Genomic DNA, 7,961 nt, shown 5'->3' on the forward strand with positions numbered 1-7,961 from the left:
GAATTTCATTAACATGTTACTTATACTCCTTATTACCAGCTGAGTGTGTGGATATGCTTTGGATGAGATGACTGACCATGTTTGTGCAAAAATTGAAACACTTGAAATTAGACAAAGGTTTCTAACCATCAGAGGAGTGAAGTTTTGGAATAGCCTTCCAAGGGAAGCAGTGGGGGCAGAAGACCTATCTGGCTTTAAGATTAAACTCGATAAGTTTATGGAGGAGATGGTTTGATGGGATAACATGATTTTGGCAATTAATTGATCTTTAAATATTCAGGGTAAATATGTCCAATGGCCTATGATGGGATGTTAGATGGGGTGGGATCTGAGTTACTACAGAGAATTCTTTCCTGGGTATCTGGCTGGTGAATCTTGCCCATATGCTCAGGGTTTAGCTGATCGCCATATTTGGAGTCGGGAAGGAATTTTCCTCCAGGGCAGATTGGAAGAGGCCCTGGAGGTTTTTTGCCTTCCTCTGTAGCATAGGGCATGGGTCACTTGCTGGAGGATTTTCTGCTCCTTGAAGTTTTTAAACCACGATTTGAGGACTTCAATAGCTCAGACATAGGTGAGAGGTTTATCGCAGGAGTGGGTGGGTGAGATTCTGTGGCCTGAGTTCTGCAGGAGGTCGGACTAGATGATCATAATGGTCCCTTCTGACCATAGTATCTATGAATCTAAAAGAAAAACAGTCAGACATGAAACTTCCCAAATCTCTGAGTAGAATGTGAACCTCTGGCTTCAGCTCTTGAGGAGCCTGTATTCAAACTATTCTGGAACTCCCTTCAGCTGGTGACCATTGATTCATGTTTGGTGCACAGCAGTAAATTACCCACATTGTCTCAGTTCTTGTTGATGGCTTACTGCTGCACCTGTGAACCTCTGAATTGGCTATAAGTGGGAACACTGGTTCTTAACAGCAGCCATTGCTAGGGAGTGGCTGGTGGTTTTAGTTACAGACTTCCTTTGGATCAAGCTGAAAAGACAAAAAGACTGATGTTTCCTCATCAGGTAAATCCATGTCTATATAACTATGAGGTGACATAGTGCTTGGGGGAAGCCAACAAATAGAATTGCCAGGCCCTAGAATTAAAAAATCATGAATCAGTCCCCAGAAAAACATAAAATTGCCCAAAGAATTATGAGATTTTTGTAAGCATTGCTTTCTGGTTTATGTATCTTTTTACTCTCAGGTCATGTTTTCAAGCTTTTCTCTGCAACCATGAGGGCTAAAAACTTACTTTTGTCAATGACAGCTCAGATTCTCATGTATTTACTTGAACCCATGAGCTAGTGGTTTGAGAAACATATCACAATGCTTTTACTAATATTGTAAGAGGGGAAAACACTGCAATAAGTTGACCTAAGCTATGTTGACTCTAGCTACGTTATTCACATAGCTGGAGTTGTGTAACTTAGGTTGACTTAACCCCATAGTGTAGACTCAACTAATGTCTTTACTTTTTCACTGGCAAATGCTAATTCCCTCACCCAATGTTAGCATTGTTGCAGCTGCACTGTACTATCCAGATATCTATTCAACCCTTTAGGTATGTAAAAGAATACAAAAGGATGATCGTTGTTCTCTGTGCTGAAGAAAGGTCATGATTTTTCACTCAAATATAGGAACCAGCTTATTCACTGTTCAAAATTATGCACCAGTGTCTTTAAGAAATAATTCTTAGTCTACAGACTGTTTGCCAATGGTTCATTATGAATATTTGAAACTTAAGGTCCATGGTGTTTTGGATTGTTACAGAATCACATATATTCTGTCAGTTCATATAATTGACAGCAATAGTGGCAATTCATGTAATTAACCAGCAATAGTGTGAATTTTGATTGGCATATTTGAATGTTAAATATACAATTAAAAATTGTCATTGGTCATGCCATTCAAAATTTGCTTTCAATTAATATTTGCACAGTCAAATTTAAACTTTGCCTTTTTTTAGTATTTATGCTAATAAATCTCAGCTGTATGACTATAGTAGTGCTAACCCAAAAGTTCAAAAGTCATCAGTCACACCACCAAAAATCATGAGATTGGGTTAAAAATCATGACATTTTCAAAAAGATTAAATCATATTTTCTGGCTTGTCTTCTGATTTTGGAACTACTATACCCATCCCCCAGGGCCTAAGTGACAGTTATGATGTTGCCAATTTAAAGAGAGAGATGATTTTGGCTACTGGGGTGGCTCTCACTAAAGGACCCACTAAGATCAGGGCCCCATTGTTGTAAATACTGTACAAATATAGTAAGTGTACTGCCAGCACCATGCATTCAAAAATCATGACTCAGGACCACCAACATTATGAGATGGGATTAAAATCATGAGATGTTAAAAAATAAAGTAAATTTGATGTTCTTTTTGCATGGCTTCTCATTGTTTTAATCTTTAGGGGACATTCTAGTCCCTTTCAAACTTATTTTTGCAATCATGAGGGCTAGAAATTTACTGTTTCATTTTTTTTAAATGAAAGCTGAGGTTTTCTTTAACTACTTTCTCCAGGATATAAGACTTTAAGAAGAACACCAAATAGTGTAAAAAGAAAAGGAGTGCCTGTGGCACCTTAGAGACTAACAAATTTATTTGAGCATAAGATTTCGTGAGCTACAGCTCACTTCTCTGAAACCAAATAGTGTGAGACTTGTGATAAAAGTATGAGAGTGGGTAACACCAAATAAGTGACAGCCTGCTCAGAAGAGCTTAAAATCTAATGCGAAGCATGATGGTGAATTTATGATTTGGGAGCTGGAACTGAGACTCAACAGAGGGACTACCAAACATCAATCAGATGGGCTACCTTTTTAATCCCTGCAGAACTGGTAGGATTCAAACTGGTGACCTACAGGTAAAAAGCCCTATAGCTCATTAGCAGTGCCCTCAGACAACCAGTCCCCCATAAATGCTTTTCCACTTTTTAGAATGAGTGCTTTTTAGAAAGATATGTTTATTAAGTCAAGTTCTGAACTCTGGAGTTCACACAAGCGGGGTCTGTCTTTCTCTGGATACAAAGTTAAAATCTCCCGCACACTTGAAATCTTCCATACACTAGTTTTAAAAGGACAGCTTCTTCTAACCAAATACAAATAATGAAAATGCAACAGTAAAAGATATCGGCACAGCATCCAAATTCACTTCTAAGTATAATATTTTCCAAAGTAAAATAATTCCAACAATCACAGCTTTTATACTTATAGTATTTTTAATCTCTATATGGCTAATCAACAGATTTTGAATGCACAGCCCTTTTCACTTAAATCAGCCTCTGTGCCAGATGACTGGAGGGCAGCTAATGTAACACTGATTTTTTTTTTTTTTTTAAATGAAGGCTCCAGATGCGATCCTGACAATTAAAGGTCAGTGAACCTAACCAGGCAAATTAGATGAAACTATAATAAAGAACAGAATTGTCAGACACATAGATGAGCACATTATATTGGGAAAGAGTCAATGTGGCTTTTGTAAAGGGAAGTCGTGCTTCACCAATCTATAAGAATTCTCTGAGGGAATCAAAAGCATGTGGACAAGGGTGATATAGGCTTCTTGGACTTTCAGAAAGCCTTTGAGTTCCCTCATCAAAGACTTTTAAGCAAACTAAGCAGCCCTGGAATAAGAGGGAAGGTCTTCTCATGGATTAGTTACTGGTTAAAAGATAGAAAACAAAGGGTAGGAATAAAGGGTCAGTTTTCAAAATGGAAAGCAGCAAATAGTGGGGTCCCCCAAAGAGCTGTACTGGGACTAGTGTGGGTAAACGTATTCAGAAATGACCTGGGAAAAGGGGTGGACAGCAAGGTGGCAATGTTTGCAGACAGTACAAAATTACTCATGATAGCTAAGTCCAAAGCTGACTGCAAAGAGTTACAAAGGGATCTTACAAAACTGTGTGACTGAGTGACAAAATATCAAATGAAATTCAATGATAAGTGCAAAGTAATGTACACTGGAAAACATAATCCCAACTATACATACAAAATGATGTGGTTTAAATTAGCTGGAACCACTCCAGAAAGAGATCTTGGCATCATTCTGGCTAATTCTCTGAAAACATCTGGTCCGTGTGCAGTGGCAGTCCAAAAAGCTAACACAGTGTTAGGAACCATTAGGAAAGGGATAGATAATAAACAGTAAATATCATAATGTCACTATGTAAATCCATGGTATGTCCACACCTTGAATACTGCATGAAGTTCTGGTAGCCCCAACTTAAAAATTATATATTAGAATGGAAAAGGTGCAGAAAAGACAACAAAAATGATTAGGGGTAAGGAACAGCTTCCCTATGCAGAGAGATCAAAAAGGCTCAGGTAGTTCAGTTTAAAAAAAGAGACAACTAAGGGGGATACAATAGAGGTTATAAAATCATGAAAGATGGGGAGAAAGTAAATAAGAAACTTGTTCTTGTATTATGTGAAGGGGTAAACAACAACTAGGGGTCACTTGGTTAAATTAATAGGTAGTAGGTTTAAAACAAACCAAAAGAAAGTATTTCTTTACACAACGCACAGTCAAACTGTGGATCTTATTGCCAAGGGATGTTGGGAAGGTCAAAACTACAACTGGGTTCAATAATTAGATACGTTCATGGAGAACCATTCATGGTTATTAGCCAAGATAATCAGGGATGCAACCCCATGCTCTCGGTGTCCCTAAACTTTGAAACTGCCAGCGCTAGGAGTGGATGACATGGTATGGATAGCTCAAAATTGCCCTGTTCTGTTCATTCCCTCTGAAGCAACTGGCCCTGGCAGCTGTAGAAGATAAGATACTGGGCTAGATGGACCATTGGTCTAACCCAGTATTGCCATTGTTATGTTCCACTTCAGTGACGGGAATAATGTTGGGGAAGAGTGGAAAGCAATGCCCTTGTTTTCTACCTGGCCCATCCCATCTAGGGAGGCACAACACATATATTGCTAGTAGGTTACACAAGTATTTGCGAGACAGCAGAGGAATGCTGGGCATCTGGTTTATTTGTTTCTCTTCCTGGCTCTGGGAGCAGATTGTGGTCTAATGGTTAGAGAGCAAAGCCAAATGTAATATCACCCCTGTTTGGGCTGTTTGTGGAGACTGAACCCAGGACCCCTGCATGTAGAAGCACGAGCTTCCATCATGTGAGCTAAAGAATCAGCTCTCCTAACCTGGAAGTATTAGCACAGTCTTAAATCTATATATGTGGTGCAGTGGATGACACTTAGCCATGTTAGTGTGGATTACACACAGTGATGAGCTGCCAAAAGCTGAAGAACCGGTTCCTTCAGTCGCTCCGGGTCTTCGGCGGCACTTCGGTGGGAGGTTCTTCAGTGCCACTGAAGACCCGGAGTGCCGCTGGGTGAGTAAAAATTAAAAAGGGATTCTCAGGGGAGCCTCCCAAGCTGAGAGCTCAGGCGGGCCGGAGTTTGCCCACCCCTTTAACAACTGGTTCTAAACCGGCTTCAAAATTTAACAACTGGTTTGTGCGAATGAGTGCAAACCAGCTCCAGCTCACCACTGGTTACACATACATCTGATTTGCCATGTTTTTTTTCTGAAAGACTGTGTGGCAAAGTGGAGGTATATTCGTTCTGTTATATTAAAAATCTGCATTCTATTCACAGTTTGGTCAGTAGTGACCTTGTGCAAGCTCTTGGCTGTGGGAAATCGGTGAATGACAGTTAACCCTGAAATATGAGAACTTGGCTCACAGGATTGTGAAGGACAGAAATATTAATGGCAGAAAGCTGAGGTCTATGACGAGAACTCAGCCTCCAGATGCACAGATTACTGCACCTTCGCTTATGTTACAGAGCATCATCTCATGAGCCCCCTGGCTGGTTTATCTTCTAAACACTGCCTGAAGGCTGCAACTATTCACATCATCACAAAACCACCTGTAGCAGGAGACAAAATTGTGGTGTTTGCATTAAAATTTTGTGAGAACTGGCAACACGGAGAATATTTGTAGAAAATGAATACAACAGGCACTCAAATGCAATTAAAAACAAGTTTTGTTAAAAATTCCAATGAACTTTTGTAGATATTTCAGCTAGAGGTAGAAGATTCCATGCCCCCTTTACCAAATCTTCTGAACCATCTGATCTTCTAACATCTGTTAACATACATGTGTATGAGCAGTACTATACTATAAAAATAAAGTTTCTATTGTATTGCATATATTATAGATGTCTGAATGTACTTGCTTGAAAATAGTCCCCTGGCAGTTTTAAAAAAAAAATCACACATATTATGTTCACATGTATATTCTTCTCTATAGAGAAAACAATAATAATTAAATACAGTGAAACCCATTTATAGTGAATGTGGTAGGAAAAATGCTTAGAGATAAGTTTTAAAGTGGCAGTGTTGTGCAGGAGGTCAGGACGAGATGACCATAATGGTCCCTTCTGACCTTAAACTCCATGAATTAATGAAATTGATTGACAGTCCAAATTACTTTAGTGGATTTGCACTTCTCTTAGCCAGTTAGATCTTGAAACCCTGACTCACTTTTCACTCAGGCTATGGCCACACTACATAGCAACTGGGCTGCTAGTGAAGATGATCTATGCCATCAGGGGAGAGCTCTCCCATCAACTTAAATACTCCAGCTTTCATTCAGGCAAGACATCCCTTGACTTTAAGGGATGGCTTGCCTGAGTCAGGACTGAGGAAAAAAATGACTATGGCTACACTACAGGTACAGCTGTGGCACTGCAGCTGCGCTGCTGTAGTGCAGCAGTAGAGATACTTGCTACAGCAACAGACAAGGTTTTTCCATCGCTGTAGTTAATCCACCTCTTTGTGAGGTGGTAGCTAGGTCGATCGAATTCTTCCATCGACCTAGCAGTGTCTATTCTAGGGTTTAGGTTGGCTTAACTACATCTCTCAGGGGTGTGAATTTGTCACCTAAGTTTCAGGTGTAGACCAGGTCTAAGGGCTTCAGGACTTGGCCCTTGATGAAGTTCTGCTCTAGTATATTTGGGTTCCATGGTGCTACTAATCCTGGTGGAATGCAGTAATTATCATAAACCACATAGGTGTAAAGTACTACATTCCAATAAGATTGTCTTCCCCTTCTCTTTTGCTCTGGCAGAGCAATGCAGGGGAGAAGTTGCCACTACTCTATGCGAGGAGGAGTAAGGAGATGTTTCTGCCTCTCAGGCTATGTCTACACTGCAAAAACAGATACGTTCTTAATTCAGGTTAGCTCGCCTGAGTTAGCTAATTTAGATTAAAACAGCAGTGAAGACACAACTACTTGGTTTTAAAATTGGGTTAGCAATTTAAACTCAAGCCTATCTGGCAGCCTGGGGAACTCAAGCTGCTAACCTGAATTAAAAGCTGAGTTGCTGTTTCTTCAGTGCTAGCTGACACAGGTTAACTAACCCAATTTTAAGAACACATCATGTTTGTTTTACTGCTGCTCTCAGTAAGGAGGGAAATGTGTCTTTCTATTCCCCTCAGAGCTGGCGGTGCCCTGTGCAACTGTAGAGACCGAACAAAGCCCATGCTACCTCTCCCAGTGTAAAATGAGGGAGAGCTTTTCAGGGCCCTCTTCTGTTAATCACTGTATGCCTCCATTTTCCCCATCTGTAAAATGGGAATGATCATACTTTCCTACCTTGCAGGCATGTTATGACATTTAATTCCTGAATGCTTTGTGAGTCATAGGAATGCCTATAAACATCAACTAATAAATGAGAGATTGCAACAATTCAGGGAAGTGTGCTTTATATAAGCATAGCAATATACTCCTGTGGTTTTTTGAACATTTCAACGTGCTTTATAAGATGACTGTATCTGTCAGCACTTCTTCCCTTCCTTCACTGGCGCAGTGGAACAATATGTCCATTTGCTTAAAAATTAAGCTGGCAAATGTCAAATAACAAGAGGTTTACCTGTCTGAACTAATCCCAGTTTTGACACATGGCATTGGGCGTTGCTGCATTTGGAAACATAATAGCCCATGTCT

The 7,961-nt window shown here is 39.9% G+C and overlaps 1 long non-coding RNA gene across 2 annotated transcripts; it reads left to right on the plus strand.

The window, feature by feature from the left end:
* Positions 1-928: 928 nt before the first annotated feature.
* LOC119856160 lies at positions 929-6,161 on the plus strand. Of its 2 annotated transcripts, XR_005293186.1 has the most exons (3): positions 933-1,014; positions 3,342-3,369; positions 5,608-6,161. It is a non-coding gene; the product is annotated as an uncharacterized LOC119856160 (long non-coding RNA). The 2 variants fall into 2 exon arrangements; XR_005293187.1 differs by lacking the exon at positions 3,342-3,369 and having other exon boundaries at positions 929-1,014.
* The last annotated feature ends 1,800 nt before the right edge of the window (positions 6,162-7,961 follow it).

Source organism: Dermochelys coriacea, chromosome 5 (genome assembly GCF_009764565.3).
Source record: "Dermochelys coriacea isolate rDerCor1 chromosome 5, rDerCor1.pri.v4, whole genome shotgun sequence".
NCBI lineage: Eukaryota > Metazoa > Chordata > Testudines > Dermochelyidae > Dermochelys > Dermochelys coriacea.